The following is a 20831-nucleotide window of genomic DNA, read 5'->3' on the forward strand; positions in this document are numbered from 1 at the left end:
AATCAGTAAAATGGGGGTTTACCTACTCTAGGCCTCGTTTGACCTTGTAAATGGGCCATTTTGGACGTGAGGGCAAACTGGCCCCATAGATAACGTCTTAACGGATGTACAGGTAAAATTTTGGCAAAAATGAGTTCGATATTTCGGATCACCAAAAAATTTGTGTAATACAGCACACGAAAATCGATAAAAGTGGGGGTTTACCTGCTCGGGGTCGTTTGACCTTGAAAATGGGCCGTTTTGGCCGTCTAGGCAACTGGCTCTATACATAAGGTCTTAACGGACGTCTTGGTAAAATTTTGGCAAAAATGCGGTCGAAATTCTAGACCACTATAAAAGATGGTGAACTATAGCACACATAAATTGATAAAATTAGGTGGTTTGCCTGCTCTAGGGATCGTTTGACCTTGAAAATGGGCCATTTTTGTCGTGAGGGCCAACTGCATCCATAGGTAAGGTTTAAACGGACTTCCAGGTAAAATTTTGGCAAAAAAGAGGTCGAAATTCCGAATCACCAAAAAAGATGGTGAACTATAGCACATGAAAATCGGTAAAAGTGGGGGTTTACCTGCTTTTGGGTCGTTTGACCTTGAGAATGTGTCGTTTTGGCCGTGAGGGCCTACTGGCTCCATAGGTAAGGTGTTAACGGACGTCAAGGTAAAATATTGGCAAAAATGAGGTCGAAATTCTGGATCTCCAAAAAAGTTGTGTACTATAGCACACGAAAATCGGTGAAATGGGGGTTTACTTGCTCTAGGGCTCGTTTGACATTGAAAATGGGCCATTTTGGCCGTGAGGGCCAACAGGCTCCATATATAAGACCTTAACGGACGTCCAGGTAAAATGTTGGCAAAAATGAGGTCGGAATTCCGAATCACCAAAAAAGATGGTGAACTATAGCATATGAAAATCGGTAAAAGTTGGGGTTTACCTGCACTGGGCTCGTTTGACCTTGAAAATGGGTCATTTTGGCCATTAGGGCCAACTGGCTCCATAGGTAAGGTCTTAACGGACGTCCAGGTAAAAGTTTGGCAAAAATGAGGTCGAAATTCCAGATCACCAAAAAATATGTAGACTATAGCACACGAAAATTGGTAAAATGGGGGGTTTACATGCTCTACGGCTCGTTTGACATTAAAAATGGGCCAATTTGGATGTGAGGGCCAACTGGCTCCATAGGTAAGGTCTTAACGGACGTCGAGGTAAAATTTTGGCAAAACTGAGGTGGAAATTCTGGATCACCAAAAAATCCTATTCTAAGGGTCGTTCGACCTTGAAAATGGATCATTTTGGCCGTGAGGGCCAACTTGCTCCATAGGTAAGGTCTTAACGGACGACCGTGTAAAATTTTGGGAAAAATGAGGTCAGAATTCTGGATCACCAAAAAATCTATGGACTATAGCACACGAAAATTGGTAAAATAGGGGGTTTACCTGCTTTAGGGCTCGTTTGACCTTGAAAAATGGGTTATTTTGGCCGTGAGGGCCAACTGGCTCCTTAGGTAAGGTCTTAACGAATGTCCAGGTAAAATTTTTGCAAAAATGAGGTCGGAATTCTAGATCACCAAAAAATCCGTTGACTATAGCACACGAAAATCGATACAATAGGGGGTTTACCTGCTCTAGGGCTCGTTTGATCTTGAAAATTGGCCATTTTGGCCGTGAGTGCAAACTGGTTCCATAGATAGGGTGTTAACGGACGTCCATGTAAAATTTTGGCAAAAATGAGGCTGGAATTTCGAATCACCAAAAAAGATGGTGAACTATAGCACATGAAAATTGGTAAAAGTTGTGGTTTACCTGCTCTGCGGTCGTTTGACATTGAAAATGGGTCATTTTGGACGTCAGGGCCAACTGGTTCCTTAGATATGGTCTTCACGGACGTCCAGGTAAAATTTTTGGAAAAATGATTTCAGAATTTTGGGTTACGAAAAATCTGTGGACTATAGCACACGAAAATTAGTTAAATGAGGGATTTTCCCTGCTCTTGGGCTTGTTTGACCTTGAAAATTGGTCGTTTTGGCCGTTAGGGCCAACTGGCTCCATAGATAAGGTCTTAACGGACGTCTATGTAAAATTTTGGCAAAACTGAGGTAGGAATTCTGAATCACCAAAAAATTAGTGAACTATAGCATACGAAAACCGGTAAAATAGGGGGTTTACCTACTCTAGGGTTCTTTTGACCTTGAAAATGGACCATTTTGGCCGTGAGGTCCAGCTGGCTCCATAGGTAAGTTCTTATAGGACGTCCAGGTAAAATTTTGGCAAAAATGAGGTCAGAATTCTGGATCACCAAAAAAGATGGTGAAGTAAAGCACACGAAAATTGGTAAAAGAAAGTGTTTACCAGCTTTGGGGATCGTTTAACCTTAAAAATGGGTCGTTTTGATTTTTAGGGCCAACTGGCTCCATAGGTAAGGTCTTAACGGATATCCAGGTAAAATATTGGCAAAAATGAGGTCGGAATTCCGGAGCACCGAAAAATACGTGGACTATAGTACACGAAAACCTATAAAATGGGGGGTTTACCTACTCTATGGCTCGTTTGACCCTGAAAATGGGCCATTTTGGCCGTGAGGGCCAACTGGCTCCATAGATAAGGTCTTAACGGACGTCCAGGTAAAATTTTGGCAAAAATGAGGTCGGAATTCTGGATCACCAAAAAATATGTGGACTATAGCACACAAAAAATCGGAAAAATTGGGGGTTTACCTGCTTTAGGTCTCCTTTGAACTTGAAAATGGGCCATTTTGGCCGTGAGGGCTAACTAGCTCAGTAGATAAGGTCTTAACGGACGTCCAGGTAAAAGTTTGGCAAAAATGAGGTCGGAATTCTGGATCACCAAAAAATCCGTGGACTATAACAAATGAAAATCAGTAAATTGGGGGTTTACCTTTTCTATGGCTCCTTTGTCCTTGGAAATGGGCCACTTGGCCGTGAGGGCCAACTGGCTCCATAGATAAGGTCTTAACGGACGTCCAGGTATAATTTTTTCAAAAATGAGGTCAAAATTCTGGATCACCAAAAAATCCGAGGACTATAGCACACGAAAATTGGTAAAATGGGGGGTTTACCTGCTCTAGGGATCGTTTGACCTTGAAAATGGGCCATTTTCGCCGTAAGGGCTAAGTAGTTCCGTAGATACGGTCATAATGGACGTCCGAGTATAATTTTGGTAATACTGAGGTCGGCATTTCAGATCATCAAAAATTCAGTGGACTATAGCACACAAAAATCAGTAAAATGGGGGGTTTACCTACTCTACGTCTCGTTTGACCTTGAAAATGGGCCATTTTGGCCGTAAGTGCCAACTGGCTCCATAGATAAAGTCTTATGGGACGTCCAGGTATAATTTTGGTAATAATGAAGTCGAAATTCCGGATCACCAGAAAATCCGTGGACTATAGCACACAAAAATCAGTAAAATGGGGGGTTTACTTACTCTAGGGCTCGTTTAACCTTGAAAATGGGCCATTTTGGCCGTGAGGGCCAATTGGCTCCATAGATAAGGTCTTAACAGACGTCCAGGTATAATTTTGGCAAAAATTAGCTCGGAATTCTTTGTCACCTAAAAATCTGTGGACAATATCACACAAAAATCAGTAAAATGGGGGGTTTACCTTCTCTAGGGCTCGTTTGACCTTGAAAATGGGCCATTTTGGCCGTGAGGGCCAACTGGCTCAATAGATAAGGTCTTAACGGACGTCTAGGTTTAGTTTTGGAATAAATGACGTCGGAGTTCTGGATCACCAAAAAATACGTGGATTGTAGCGCACGAAAATCGGTAAAATGGGGGGTTTACCTGCTCTAGGGCTCGTTTGATCTTGAAAATGGGGCATTTTGGCCACAGGGTCAACTGGCTCCATAGATAAGGTCTTAACAGAGGTCCAGATATAATTTTGGCAAAAATGAGATCGAAATTCCGGATCACCAAAAAATATGTGGACTATAGCACACAAAAATCGGTAAAATGGGGGGTTTACTTTCTCTAGGGCTCATTTGACCTTGAAAATTGGCAGTTTTGGACGTGAGGGCCAGCCGGCTCCATAGATAACATCTTAACGGACGTCCATGTATAGTTTTGGCAAAATTGAGGTCGCAATTCTGGATCATCAAAAAATCTGTGGACTTAGCGCACGAAAATCGATAAAATGGGGAGGGGGGGGGTTTACCTGCTCTAGGGCTCGTTTGACCTTGAAAATGGGCCATTTTGGCCGTGAGGGCCAACTGGCTCCATAGATATGGTCTTAACGGAGGTCCAGATATAATTTTGGTAATAATGAGGTCGAAATTTCAGATCACCAAAACATCCGTGGACTATATATCACACAAAAATCTGTAAAATGGGGGGGTTTAACTACTCTAAGGCTTGTTTGACCTTGAAAATGGGCCATTTTGGCTGTGAGGGCCAACTGGCTCCATAGATATGGTCTTAACGGACGTCCAGGTATAATTTTGGGAATAGTGAGTTCAGAATTCCGGATCACCAAAAAATATGTGGACTATGCACACAAAAATACTAAAATAGGGGGTTTACCAATTCTAGGGCTCGTTTGACCTTGAAAATGTGTCATTTTGTCCGTGAGGGCCAACTAGCTCCATAGATAAGGTCTTAACGGATGTCCAGGTATAATTTTGGCAAAAATGATGTCGGAATGTTTTATCACCAAAAAATACGTGGACTATAGCACACGAAAATAGGTAAAATGGGGGGTTTACATGCTCTAAGGCTCGTTTGACCTTGAAAAAGGGCCATTTTGGCCATGAGGGCCAACTGGCTCCATAGGTAAGGTCTTAACGGACATCCAGGTATAAATTTGGTAATAATGAGGTCAGAATTCTGGATTAGCAAAAAATTCGTGGATTATAGCACACGAAAATCAGTAAACGGGGGGTTTACCTTCTCTAGGGCTCGTTTGACCTTGAAAATGGGCCATTTTGGCCGTGAGGGCCAACTAGCTCCATAGATAAGGTCTTAACGGACGTCCAGGTATAATTTTTGCAAAAATGAAGTCGGAATTCTGGATCACCAAAAAATATGTAGACTATAGCACACAAAAATCGGTACAACTGGGGTTTACCTGCTCTAGGGCTCGATTGACCTTGAAAATGGGGCATTTTGGCAGTGTGGGCCAACTGGCTCCATAGATAAGGTTTTAACGGACGTCCAGGTGTAATTTTTGTAATAATGATGTCAGAATTTTAGATCACCAAAAAATCAGTGTACTAAAGCACACAAAATTCAGTAAAATGGGGGTTTACCTACTCTAGGGCTTGTTTGACCTTGAGAATGGGCCATTTTAGCCGTGAGGGCCAACTGGGTACATAGATAAGGTATTAACGGATGTCCAAGTATAATTTTGGCTAAAATGAGGTCGAAATTCCGGATCACCAAAAAATTTGTGGACTATAGGACACGAAAATCAATAAAATGGGGGTTTACTTGCTCTAGGGCTCATTTGACCTTGAAAATGGGCCATTTTGGACGTGAGGGAAAACTGGCCCCATAGATAAGGTCTTTACGGACGTACATGTATAATTTTGGCAAAAATGACGTCGAAATTCAGGATCACCAAAAATTCCTTGAACTATAGCACACAAAAATCGGTAAAATGGGGGGTTTACGTGCTGTAGGGGTCGTTTGACCTTGAAAATGGGCCATTTTGGCCGTAAGGGTTAACTATCTCCATAAATAAGGTCTTAACGGACGTCCGGGTAAAATTTTGGCAAAAATATAGTGGAGTTTCGGATCACGAAAATATTCGTGGACTATAGCACATGAAAATCTGTAAAATTGGGGGTTTACATACTCTTTGGCTCGTTTGTCCTTGAAAATAGGCCATTTTGGCCGTGATCGCCAACTATCTCTATAGATAAGGTCTTAACGGACGTCCAGGTATAATATTGGCAAAAATGAGATCAGAATTCTTGATGAACAAAAAATTCGTGGACTTTAACACATGAAAATCGGTAAAATTAGGGATTTACCTGCTCTAGGGCTCGTTTGACCTTGAAAATGGGTCATTTTAGTTGTGAAGGCTAACTGGCTCCATAGATAAGGTCTTAAAGGAAGTCCAGGTATATTTTTTGCAAAAATGAGGTCGGAATTCTGGATCACCAAAAAATCTGTGGACTATAGCACAAAACAATCGGTAAAATGAGGGGTTTACCTGCTCTAGGGCTCATTTGACCTTTAAAATTGGCCATTTTGGCCGTGAGGGCTAACTATCTCCAAAGAAAAGGTCTAAACGGATGTCCAGGTAAAATTTTGGCAAAAATGAGGTCGGAATTTCGGATAACCAAAAAATTCGTGGACTATAGCACACGAAAATCAGTAAAAGGGGGGGTGGGGTTTACCTACTCTAGGGCTCGTTTGACCTTGAAAATGGGCCATTTTGGCCGTGAGGGCCAACTGGCTCCATAGATAAGGTCTTAACGGACGTCCAGGTATAATTTTGGCCAAAATGAGGTCGAAATTCTGGATCACCAAAAAATCCGTGGACAATAGCACACGAAAATCAATAAAGTAGGGGGTTTACCTGCTCTAGGGCTTGTTTGACCTTGAAAATGGGACATTTTGGCCGGGAGGGCCAACTGGCTCAATAGGTAAGGTCTTAACGGACGTCCAGGTATAATTTTGGTAATAACGAGGTCGGAATTCTGGTCACCAAAAAATCCGTGGATTATAGCACACGAAAATTAGTAAATGGGGGGTGTACCTTCTCTAGGGCTCGTTTGACCTTGAAAATGGGCAATTTTGGCTATGAGGGCTAACTAGCTCCGTAGATACTATCTTAATGGACGTCCAGGTAAAATTTTGGCAAAAATGAGGTCAAAATTTCGAATCACCAAAGATAAGGTCTTCACTGACTTCAAGGTATAATTTTTTAAAAAATGAGGTCGGAATTCCGGATCACCAAAAAATCTGTGGACTATAGCACACGAAAATCAGTAAATGGGGGGTTTACCTACTCTAGGGCTCGTTTGACCTTGAAAATGGGCCATTTTGGCTGTGAGGGCCAATTGGATCCATAGATAAGGTCTTAGTGGACGTCCAGGTATAATTTTGGCAAAAATGAGGTCAAAATTCTGGATCACCAAAAAATCTGTGAACTATAGCACACGAAAATCGGTAATGTTGGGGGTTTACCTGCTCTAGGGCTCATTTGACCTTGAAAATGGGCTATTTTCGTCGTGATGGCAACTGGTTCCATGGATAAGGTTTTAACGGACGTTCAGGTATAATTTTGGCAAAAATGAGGTCGGAATTCTGGATCAACAAAAACTCCGTGGACTATAGCACACGAAAATCGGCAAAATGGGGGATTTACCTGCTCTAGGGCTCGTTTGACTTTGAAAATGGGTCATATTGCGTGTGAGGTCCAACTGGCTCCATGAATAAGGTCTTAACGGACATCGAGGTAAAATTTTGGCAAAAATGAAGTCCGAATTTTAGATTACCAAAAAAATCTGTGGATTATAGCACACGAAAATCGATAAAGTGGGGGGTTTACTTGCTCTAGGGCTCGTTTAACCTTGAAAATGGGTCATTTTTGCCGTGAGGGCCAACTAGCTCCATATATAAGGTCTTAACGGACGTCCTTGTAAAATTTTGGTAAAAATGAGGTCGAAATTCTGGATCACCAAGAAATTCATGGACTATTGGACACGAAAATCAGTAAATAGAGGATTAATCTTTTCTAGGGCTCGTCTGACCTTGAAAATAGGCCAATTTGGCCGTGAAGGCCAACTGGCTCCATAGATAAAGTGTTAACGGACGTCCAGGTATAATTTTGGCAAAAATGAGGTCGGAATTCCGGATCACAAAAAAATCTAGCACACAAAAATCGGTAAAATGAGGGGTTTACCTACTCTAAGGCTCATTTGACCTTTAAAATGGGCCATTTTTGCTGTGAGGGATAACTAACTCCAAAGATAAGGTCTTAACGGACGACCAGGTAAAATTTTAGCATAAATGAGGTCAGAATTTTGGATAACAAAAAAATCCGTGGATTGTAGCACACGAAAATCAGTAATAGGGGTGTTTACCTGCACTATAAATCGTTTGACCTTGAAAATGGGCCATTTTGGCCGTGAGGGCCAACTAGCTCCATAGATAAGGTCTTAACAGACATCCAGGTATAATTTTGGCAAAAATGAGGTCGGAATTCTGGATCAGCAAAAAATATGTGGACTATAGCACACGAAAATCGATGAAATAGGGGGTTTACCAGATCTAGGGCTCGTTTGACCTTGAAAATGGGCCATTTTGGCCTTGAGGGTGAAATAGCTCCGTAGATAAGGTCTTAACGGACGTCTAGGTAAAATTTTGGTAATATTAGGTCGGAATTCTGTTCACCAAGAAATCTATGGACTATACCACACAAAAATTGGTAAAATGGGGGGTTTACCTGCTCTAGGGCTCATTTGACCTTGAAAATGGGTCGTTTTGGACGTGAGGGCAAACTGGCCCAATAGATAAGGTCTTAACGGATGTCCATGTATAATATTAGTAAAAATGAGGTGGGAATTCAGGATCACGAAAAAATCCTTCGACTATAGCACACAAAAATCGGTAAAATGGGGGGTTTACGTGTTGTAGGGCTCGTTTGACCTTGAAAATGGGCCATTTTGGTCGTGAGGTCCAACTGGCACCATAGATAAGGTTTGAACAGACGTCCAGGTATAATTTTGGGAATAATGAGTTCGGAATTCCGGATCACCAAAAAATCTATAGACTATGCACACAAAAATCACTAAAATGGGGGGTTTACCAATTCTAGGGCTCGTTTGACCTTGAAAATGGGCCATTTTGGCCGTGAGGGCCAACTAGCTCCATAGATAAGGTCTTAACGGACATCCAGCTATAATTTTGGCCAAAATGAGGTCAGAATTCTGGATCACCAAAAAATCCGTAGACTATAGCACATGAAAATTGGTGAAATAGGGGGTTTACCTGCTCTAGGTCTCGTTTGACCTTGAAAATGTGCCATTTTGACCGTGAGGGCTAACTGGATCCATAGATAAGGTCTTAACGGATGTCCAAGTATATTTTTTGTAATAATGAGGTCAGAATTCTGGATCAACAAAAAATCTGTGGACTATAACACACAAAATCGGTAAATTGGGGGGTTTACCTGCTCTAGGGCATATTTGACCTTGAAAATGGGTCATTTTAGCCGTGAGGGTTAACTAGCTCCATAAATAAGGTCTTAACAGACGTCCTGGTAAAATTTTGGAAAAAATAAAGTCGAAATTCTGGATCACCAAGAAATCCGTGGACTATTGTTCACGAAAATCAGTAAATAAGGAGTTAACCTACTCTAGGGCTCGTTTGACCTTGTAAATGGGCCTTTTTGGTCGTGAGGGCCAACTTGCTCCATAGATAAGGTCTTAACGGACGTCTAAGTATAATATTGGCAAAAATAAGGTCGGAATTCTGGATCAAAAAAAATCTGTGGACTATAGCACACGAAAATCTGTAAAATAGGGGGTTTACCTGCTTTAGGGATCATTTGACCGTGAAAATGGGGCATTTGGGCCGTGAGGGCCAACTGGCTCCATAGATAAGGTCTTAACGGATGTCCAAGTATAATTTTGGTAATAATGAGGTCGAAAATCTGGATCACCAAAAAATATGTGGACTATAGCACACAAAATCGGTAAAATGGGAGGTTTAGCTGCTCTAGCACTCGTTTGACCTTGAAAATGGGCCATTTAGGCCGTTAGAGCCAACTGGCTCCACAGATATGGTCTTAACGGACGTCCAGGAATAATTTTAGTAATAATGAGGTCGGAATTATGGATCAACAAAAAATAAGTGGACTATAGCACAAAGAAATCAGTATTATGGGGGGTCTACTTACTCTAGGGCTCGTTTTACTTTGAAAATGGGTTATTTTGGCCGTGAGGGCCAACTAGCTCCATAGATAAGGTCTTAACGAACGTCCATGTATATTTTTGGCAAAAATGAGGTCGAAATTCCGGATCACGAAAATATTCGTGGACTATAGCGCACGAAAATTTGTAAAATTAGTGGTTTACCTACTCTATGGCTCGTTTGACCTTGAAAATAGGCCATTTTGGCCGTGATCGTCAACTGGCTCAATGGATAAGGTCTTAACGGACGTCGAGGTATAATTTTGGCAAAAATGAGGTCAGAATTCTTGATCAACAAAAAATCCTAGGACTTTAACACACAAAAATCGATAAAATTGGGGATTTACCAGCTATAGGGCTCGTTTGACCTTGAACATGGGCCATTTTAGCCGTAAGGACCAACTGGCTCCATAGATAAGGTCTTAACGGAAGTCCAGGTATAATTTTGGCAAAACTGAGGTCGGAATTCTGGATCACCAAAAATTCTGTGGACTGTAGAACACGGAAATTGGTAAAATTGGGGGTTTACCTGCTCTAGGGCTCGTTTGACCTTGAAAATGGGCCATTTTGGTCATGAGGGCCAACTGGCTGCATAGATAAGAACTTAACGGACATCGAGGTATTATTTTGGTAATAATGAGGTCAAAATTCTGGTCAGAAAAAATTATGTGGACTATTGTTCACGAAAATCAGTAAATAGGGGTTAACCTACTTTAGGGCTCGTTTGACCTTGAAAATGGGCTTTTTTGGCCGTGAGGGCCAACTGGCTCCATAGATAAGGTCTTAACGGACGTCCAAGTATAATTTCGGCAAAAATGAGGTCGGAATTCCGGATCACCAAAAAATCTGTGGACTATAGCACACAAAAATTGGTAAAAAGGGGGGTTTACTTGCTCTAGGGCTCATTTGACCTTGAAAATGGGCCATTTTGGACGTGAGGGAAAAATGGCCCCATAGATAAGGTCTTTACGGACGTACATGTATCATTTTGGCAAAAATGACATCGAAATTCAGGATCACCAAAAAATCCTTGAACTATAGCACACAAAAATTGGTAAAATGGGGGGTTTACATGCTGTAGGGCTCGTATGACCTTGAAAATGGGCCATTTTAGCCGTGAGGGTTAACTAGCGCCATAAATAAGGTCTTAACGGACGTCCTGGTAAAATTTTGGAAAAAATAAGGTCGAAATTCTGGATCACCAAGAAATCCGTGGACTATTGTTCACGAAAATCAGTAAATAGGGGGTTAACCTACTCTTGGGCTCGTTTGACCTTGAAAATGGGCCTTTTTGGCCGTGAGGGCCAACTTGCTCCATAGATAAGGTTTAACGAATGTCTAAGTATAATATTGGAAAAAATGAGGTCGGAATTCTGGATAAAAAAAAACTGTGGACTATAGCACACGAAAATCTGTAAAATAGGGGTTTTACCTGCTCTAGGGATCATTTGACCTTGAAAATGGGGCATTTGGGCCGTGAGGGCTAACTGGCTCCATAGATAAGGTCTTAACGGATGTCCAGGTATAATTTTGGTAATAATGAGGTCGGAAATCCGGATCACCAAAAAGTCTGTGGACTATAGCACACAAAATCGGTAAAATGGGAGGTTTAGCTGCTCTAGCACTCGTTTGACCTTGAAAATGGGCCATTTAGGCCATTAGGGCCAACTGGCTCCACAGATATGGTCTTAACGGACGTCCAGGAATAATTTTGGTAATAATGAGGTCGGAATTCTGGATCAACAAAAAATAAGTGGACTATAGCACAAAGAAATCAGTAATATGGGTGGTCTATCTACTCTAGGGCTCGTTTTACTTTTAAAATGGGTCATTTTGGCCGTGAGGGCCAACTAGCTCCATAGATAAGGTCTTAACGGACGTCCATGTATATTTTTGGCAAAAATGAGGTCGGAATTTTGGATCACAAAAATATTCGTGGACTATAGCACACGAAAATTTGTAAAATTAGGGGTTTACCTACTCTATGGCTCGTTTGTTCTTGAAAATAGGCCATTTTGGCCGTGATCGTCAACTGCCTCTATGGATAAGGTCTTAACGGACGTCGAGGTATAATTTTGGAAAAAATGAGGTCAGTATTCTTGATCAACAAAAAATCCGTGGACTTTAACACACGAAAATCTGTAAAATTGGGGATTTACCAGCTCTAGGGCTCGTTTGACCTTGAAAATGGGCCATTTTAGCCGTGAGGGCCAACTGGCTCCATAGATAAGGTCTTAACGGAAGTCCGGATATAATTTTGGCAAAAATGAGGTCGGAATTCTGGATCACCAAAAAATCTGTGGACTATAGCACAAAAAAATCGGTAAAATGAGGGGTTTACCTGCTCTAGGGCTCATTTAACCTTTAAAATTGGCCATTTTGACCGTGAGGGCTAACTAGCTCCAAAGAAAAGGTCTAAACTGATGTCCAATTAAAATTTCGGCAAAAATGAGGTTAGAATTTTGGATTACCAAAAAATCCGTGAGGGACAACTGGCACCGTAGATAAGGTCTTAACGGACGTCCAGGTATAATTTTGGCCAAAATGAGGTCGAAATTCTGGATCACCAAAAAATCCGTGGACAATAGCACACGAAAATTGATAAAGTAGGGGGTTTACCTGCTCTAGGGCTCGTTTGACCTTGAAAATGGGCCATTTTGGTCGTGAGGGCCAGCTGGTTCCATAGATAAGGTCATAACGGACGTCTAGGTATAATTTGGCAAAAATGAGGTCCGAATTCTGGATCAACAAACACTCTGTGGACTATAGCACACGAAAATCGGCAAAATGGGGATTTACTTGCTCTAGCGCTAGTTTGAATTTGAAATTGGGCCATACTGGCCGTGAGGTTTATCTGGCTTCATATATAAGGTCTTAACGGACGTCCAGGTATAATTTTGGGAATAATGAGTTCGGAATTCCAGATCACCAAAAACAACGTGGACTATAGCACACGAAAATCGGCAAAATGGGGGATTTACCTGCTCTAGGGCTCGTTTGACTTTGAAAATGGGCCATATTGGCCGTGAGGACCAACTGGCTCCATAAGTAAGGTCTTAACGGACATCCAGGTAAAATTTTGGCAAAAATGAAGTCGGAATTTCAGATCACCAAAAAATCTATGGACTATAGCACACGAATATTGGTAAAGTGGGGGGGTTTACCTGCTCTAGGGCTCGTTTGACCTTTGAAAATGGGCCATTTTGGCCGTGAGGGCCAACTGGCTCCATAGATAAGGTTTTAACGAACGTCCAGGTTTAATTTTGGCAAAAATGAGGTCGGAATTTTAGATCACCAAAAAATCCATTGACTATAGCACACGAAAATAGGTAAAATGGGGGGGGTTTACCTACTCTAGGGCTCGTTTGACCTTGAAAATAGGTCATTTTGGCCGTGTGGGCCAAATGGCTCCATAGATAAGGTCTTAACGGACGTCCAGGTATAATTCTGATAATAATGAGGTCAGAATATCAAATTACCAAAAAATCATTAGATTATAGCACACAAAAATCAGTAAAATGGGGGTTTACTTACTCTATGGCTCGTTTGTCCTTGAAAATGGGCCATTTTGGTCGTGAAGGCCAAATGGCTCCATAGATAAGGTCTTAACGGATGTCCATGTATAATTTTGGGAAAAATGAAGTAGGAATTTCGGATCACCAAAAAATCCTTGAACTTTAACACACAAAAATCAGTAAAATGGGGGGTTTACGTACTGTAGGGATCGTTTAACCTTGAAAATGGGCCATTTTGGCTGTGAGGGTTAACTAGCTCCATAGATATGGTCTTAACGGACGTCCAGGTAAAATTTTGGTAAAAATGAAGTCAGAGTTTCGGATCATCAAAAAATCTGTGGACTATAGCACACGAAAATGAGTAAAAGGGGGGTTTACCTACTCTAGGGCTCGTTTGACATTGAAAATGGGCCATTTTGGTCGTGAGGGCCAACTGGCTGCATAGATAAGATCTTAACGGACGTCTAGGTATAATTTTGGAAAAAATGAGGTCGTATTTCTGGATAACAAAAAAATATGTGGACTATAGCGCACGAAAATCGGTAAAAAGGGGGATTACCTGCTCTAGGGCTCGTTTGACCTTAAAAATGGGCCATTTTGGCCGTGAGGGCCAAATGGCTCCATAGATAAGGTCTTAACAGACGTCCTGGTATAATTTTGGTAATAATGAGGTCAGAATTCTGGATCACCAAAAAATCTGTGGACTATAGCACACGAAAATCGGTAAAAGGGGTGTTTACCTGCATTATAGATCGTTTGACCTTGAAAATGGGCCATTTTGGCCATGAGGGCCAACTTGCCCCATAGATAACGTCTTAACAGATGTCCAGGTATAATTTTTGTAATAATGTGGTCGGAATTTTGGATCACCAGAAAATCATTGGACTATAGCACACAAAAATCAATAAAATAGGGGTTTACCTACTCTAGGGCTCATTTGACCTTGAAAATGGGTCATTTTGGCCGTGAGGGCCAACTAGCTCCATAGATAAGGTCTTAACGGACATCTAGGTATAATTTTGGCAAAAATGAGCTCGGAAATCTGGATCACCAAACAATCTGCGGACTATAGCACACAAAAATTGGTAAGATAGGGAGTTTACCTTCTCTAGGGCTCATTTAACCTTGAAAATGGGCCATTTTGGCCGTGAGGGCTAACTAGCTCCATAGATAAGGTCTTAACGGACGTCCAGGTAAAATTTTGGCAAAAATGAGGTCGCAATTCCGGATCACCAAAAAATCCATTGACTATCGCACACGAAAATCAGTAAATGGGGGGTTTACCTACTCTAGGGCTCGTTTGATCTTGAAAATGGGCCATTTTGGCCGTGAGGGCCAACTGGCTCCATAGATAAGGTATTACGAACATCCAGGTATAATTTTGGTAAAAATGAGGTCTTAATTATGTATCAACAAAAACTCCGTGGACTATAGCACACCAAAATTGGTAAAATGGGGGATTTACCTACTCTAAGGCTGGTTTGACTTTGAAAATGGGCCATTTTGGCCGTGAGGGCCAACTGGCTCCATATATGAGGTCTTAACGGACGTCCAGGTATAATTTTTGTAATAATGAGTTCAGAATTCCGGATCACCAAAAACTATGTGGACTATAGCACACAAAAATCACTAAAATGGGGGTTTTACCTATTCTAGGGCTTGTTTGACCTTTAAGATGGGCCATTTAGGCCATGAGGGCCAACTAGCTCCATAGATAAGGTCTTAACAGACGTCAAGGTATATTTTTGGCCAAAATAAGGTCGGAATTTTTTATCACCAAAAAATCTGTGGATTATAGCATACAAAGATAGGTAAAATTGGGGGTTTACCTGTTCTAGGGCTCGTTTGACATTAAAAATGGGCCATTTTGGCCGTGAGGCCCAACTAGCTCAATAGGTAAGGTCTTAACGAATGTCCATGTATAATTTTGGTAATAATGAGGTCGAAATTTCGGAACACCAAAAAATACGTGGACTATATCACAAAAAAATCAATAAAATGTGGGGTTTAACTGCTCACCGACTCGTTTGACCTAGTAAATGGGCCATTTTGGCCGTGAGGGCTAATTCGCTCCATAGATACGATCTTAATGGACGTCCCGGTAAAATTCTGGCAAAAATGTGGTCAAAATTCTGGATCACCAAAAAATTTGTGGACTATAGCACACGAAAATTTGTAAAATAGGGGGTTTACCTACTCTATGGCTCGATTAGACTTGAAAATGGGCCATTTTGGCTGTGAGGGCTAGCTGGCTCCATACATAAGGTCTTCACTGACTTCAAGGTATAATTTTGGCAAGAATGAGGTCGGAATTCCGGATCACCAATAAATCTATGGACTATAGCACACAAAAATCAGTAAAATAGGGGATTTACCTGCTCTAGGGCTCATTTGACCTTGAAAATGGGACATTTTGGCCATGAGGGCTAACTAGCTCTATAGATAAGGTCTTAATGGACGTCCAGATATAATTTTGGCAAAAACGAGGTCGGAATTTCGGATCACCAAAAAATCTGTGGACTATAGCACACAAAAATCGATAAAATGAGGGGTTTACCTGCTCTAGGGCTCGTTTGGTGCTGAAAATGGGTCATTTTGGCCGTGAGGGCCAACTAGCTCCATAGATAAGGTATTAACGGACGTCCAGGTATAATTTTGGCAAAAATGAGGTCGAAATTCTTGATCACTATGCACATGAATATAGGTAAAATGGGGGGTTTACCTGCTCTAGGGATCGTTTGACCTTGAAAATGGGACATTTTGGCCGTGAGGGCCAACTGGCTCCATAGGTAAGGTCTTAACGGACATCGAGGTATAATTTTGATAATAATGAGGTCGGAATTTCAGATCACCAAAAAATCTGTGGACTATAGCACACAAAAATCGGTAACATGGGGGGTTTACCTGCTCTAGGGCTCATTTGACGTTGAAAATGGGCTGTTTTGGACGTTAGGGCAAACTGGCCTAATAGATAAGGTCTTAACGGACGTCCATGTATAATTTTGGCAAAAATGAGGTCGGAATTTTGGATCACCAAAAAATCTGTGGACTATAGCACACGAAAATCGGTAAAATTGGGGGTTTACCTACTCTAGGGCTCGTTTGACCTTGAAAATGGGTCATTTTGGTCATGAGGGCGAACTGGCTGCATAGATAAGAACTTAACGGACGTCGAGGTATTATTTTGGTAATAATGAGGTCGGAAATCCGGATCACCAAAAAATCTGTGGACTATAGCACACAAAATCGGTAAAATGGGAGGTTTAGCTGCTCTAGCACTCGTTTGACCTTGAAAATGGGCCATTTAGGCCGTTAGGGCCAATTGGCTCCACAGATATGGTCTTAACGGACGTCCAAGAATAATTTTGGTAATAATGAGGTCGGAATTCTGGATCAACAAAAAATACGTGGACTATAGCACAAATAAATCAGTAATATGGGTGGTTTAACTGTTCTTGGGATCGTTTGACCTTGTAAATGGGACATTTTGGCCATGAGGGCTAACTAGCTCCACAGATAAGGTCTTAACTGACGTCGAGGTAAAATTTTGGCAAAAATATAGTTGGAATTTCGGATGACGAAAATATTCGTGGACTATAGCACACGAAAATTTGTAAAATTAGGGGTTTACCTACTCTATGGCTCGTTTGACCTTGAAAATAGGCCATTTTGGCCGTGATCATCAACTGGCTCTATAGATAAGGTCTTCACGGACGTCGAGGTATAATTTTGGCAAAAATGAGGTCAGAATTCTTGATCAACAAAAAATCCGTGGACTTTAGCACACGAAAATAGGTAAAATGGGGGGTTTACCTACTCTAGGGCTCGTTTAACCTTGAAAATAGGTCATTTTGGCCGTGTGGGCCAACTGGATCCATGGATAAGGTCTTAACGGACGTCCAGGTATAAGTTTGATAATAATGAGGTCGGAATATCAGATTACCAAAAAATCAGTGGACTATAGCTCACAAAAATCAGTAAAATGGAGGGTTTACTTACTCTATGGCTCGTTTGACCTTGAAAATGGGCCATTTTGGCCGTGAGGGTCAAATGGCTCCATAGATAAGGTCTTAAGGGATGTACAAGTATAATTTCGGCAAAAATGAAGTCGGAATTCCAGATCACCAAAAAATCAATGGACTATAGCACACAAAAATTGGTAAAATGGGGGGTTTACCTGCTCTAGGGCTTATTTGACCTAGAAAATGGTCCATTTTGGCCGTGAGGGCTAACTAGCTCCATAGATAAGGTCTTAATGGATGTCCATGTAAAATTTTGGTAAAAATGAGGTCGACATTCTGGATCACCAAGATATCCGTGGACTATTGGACACGAAAATCAGTAACTAGGGGGTTAACCTACTCTAGGGCTCGTTTGACCTTGAAAATAGGACAATTTGGACATGAAGGCCAACAGGCTCTATAGATAAAGTCTTAACGGACGTCCAGGTATAATTTTGGCAAAAATGAGGTCAGAATTCTGGATCACCAAAAAATCTATGGACTGTAGCACACAAAAATCGGTAAAATGAGGGGTTTACCTGCTCTAGGGCTCATTTGACCTTTAAAATGGGCCATTTTGGCTGTGAGGGATAACTAGCTCATAAGATAAGGTCTTAACGGACGACCAGGTAAAATTTTGGCCAAACTGAGGTCGGAATTTTGGATAACCAAAAAATCCGTGGACTGTAGCACACGAAAATCAGTAAAAGGGGTATTTACCTGCACTATAAATCGTTTTCCCTTGAAAATGGGCCATTTTGGCCGTGAGGGCCAACTAGCTCCATAGATAAGGTCTTAACGGACATCCAGGTATAATTTTTGCCAAAATGAGGTCGGAATTCTGGATCACAAAAAAATCTGTGGACTATAGCACACGAAAATAGGTGAAATAGAGGGTTTACCTGCTCTAGGGTTCGTTTGACCTTAAAAATGTGCCATTTTGGCCGTGAGAGCCAACTAGCTCCATAGAAAAGGTCTTAACGGATGTCCAGGTATAATTTTTGTAATAATGAGGTCCGAATTTTGGATCACCAAAAAATCTGTGGACTATAGCACACAAAAATCAGTAAAATGGGGGGTCTACCTACTCTAAGGCTCGTTTTACTTTGAAAATGGGTCATTTTGGTCGTGAGGGTCAACTAGCTCCATAGATAAGGTCTTAACGGACGTCTATGTATATTTTTGGCAAAAATAAGGTCGGAATTCTGGATCACCAAAAAATCCGTGAACTATAGAACACGAAAATAGGTATAGTGGGGGGTTTACCTGCTCTAGGGCTCGTTTGACCTTGAAAATAGGCCATTTTGGCCGTGATGGCCAACTGACTCCATAGATAAGGTCTTAATGGACGTCCAAGTATATTTTTGGCAAAAATGAGGTCGAAATTCTGGATCACCAAAAAATCCGTGTACTATAGAACATGAAAATTGGTAGAGTGGGGGGTTTACTTGTTCTAGGGCTCGTTTGACCTTGAAAATGGGTCATTTTGGCCGTGAGGCCCAACTGGCTCAGTATTTAAGGTCTTTACGGACATCCATGTATAATTTTGGTAATAATGAGGTCGAAATTCTGGATCACCAAAAAATATGTGGACTATATCACCAAAAAATCAGTAAAATGTAGGGTTTAACAAATCAAGGGATCGTTTGACAGCTGGCTCCATAGATAAGGTCTTCACTGACTTTAAGGTTTAATTTTGGCAAAAATGATATCGGAATTCTAGATCACCAAAAAATCTGTGGACTGTAGCACACGAAAATCGGTAAAATGGGCGGTTTACCTGCGCTAGGGCTCGTTTGACCTTGAAAATGGGCTATTTTGGTCGTGAGGGCCAACTGGCTTCATAGATAAGATCTTAACGGACGTTCAGGTATAATTTTGGCAAAAATGAGGTCGGAATTCTGGATCACTAAAAAATCTGTAGACTATAGCACACGAAAATTGGTAAAATGGGGGGTTTACATGATCTTGTGCTCGTTTGACCTTGAAAATGGGCCATTTTGGCCTTGAGGGCTAACTACCTCCGTAGTTAAGGTCTTAACGGATGTCTAGGTAAAATTTTGGTAATAATGAGGTCGGAATTCTGTTCACCAAAAAATCTATGGACTATAGCACACGAAAAATAGTAAATGGGGGGTTTACCTTCTCTAGGGCTCGTTTGACCTTGAAAATGGGCCATTTTGGCTTTGAGGGACAACTGGCTCCATAGATAATGTCTTAACGGACGTCCAAGTATAATTTCTACAAAAATGAGGTCGGAATTCTGGATCACCAAAAAATCTGTGGACTATAGCACACAAAAATCGGTAAAATTGGGGGTTTACCTGTTCTAGGGCTCATTTGACCTTGAAAATGGGCCGTTTTGGACGTGAGGGCAAACTGGCCCAATAGATAAGATCTTAACGGACGTCCATGTATAATATTAGTAAAAATGACGACGGAATTCAGGATCACTAAAAAATACTTGAACTATAGCACACAAATATCGGTAAAATGGGGGGTTTAGGTGCTGTAGGGGTCATTTGACCTAGAAAATGGGTCATTTTGGCCGTGAGGGTTAACTAGCTCCATAAATAAGGTCTTAACGGTCGTCCAGGTAAAATCTTGGCTAAAATGAAGTCGGAATTTCAGATCACCAAAAAATCTGTGGACTATAGCACACAAATATCGGTAAAATGGGAGGTTTACCTGCTCTAGGGCTCATTTGACCTTGAAAATAGGCCATTTTGGCCGTGAGGGCTAACTAGCTCCATAGATAAGGTCTTAACGGACATCCAGGTAAAATGAGGTCAAAATTTTGGATCACCAAGAAATGTGTGGACTATTGTTCACAAAAATCAGTAAATATGGGGTTAACCTACTCTAGGGCTCGTTTGACCTTGAAAACGGGCCTTTTTGGCCGTGAGGGCCAACTAGCTCCATAGGTAAGGTCTTAACGGACGTCCAGGTATCATTTTGGAAAAAATGAGGTCGAAATATTTGATCACCAAAAAATCTGTGGTTTATAACACACGAAAATAGGTAAAATGAGGGGTTTACTTGCTCTAGGGCTCGTTTGACCTTTAAAATGGGAAATTTCGGCCGTGAGGGCCAACTAGCCCCATAGGTAAGGTCTTAACGAACGTTCAGGTATAATTTTGGCAAAAATGAGGTCAGAAGTTTTGATCACCAAAAAATCTGTTGACAATACAAACAAATTTAGGTAAAATGGGGGTTTAGCTGCTCTAGGACTCGTTTGACATTGAAAAAGGGACATTTCGGCCGTGAGGGCTAACTGGCTCCATAGGTAAGGTCTTAACGGACGCCGAGGTATAATTTTGGTAATAATGAGGTCGGAATTTCGGAACACCAAAAAATTCGTGGTCTATAGCACACGAAAATGAGTAAAAGGGGGGTTTACCTACACTAGGGCTCGTTTAACATTGAAAATGGGCCATT

Source organism: Solanum stenotomum, chromosome 2, assembly GCF_019186545.1.
Source record: "Solanum stenotomum isolate F172 chromosome 2, ASM1918654v1, whole genome shotgun sequence".
In the NCBI taxonomy this organism is placed as follows: Eukaryota; Viridiplantae; Streptophyta; class Magnoliopsida; order Solanales; family Solanaceae; genus Solanum; species Solanum stenotomum.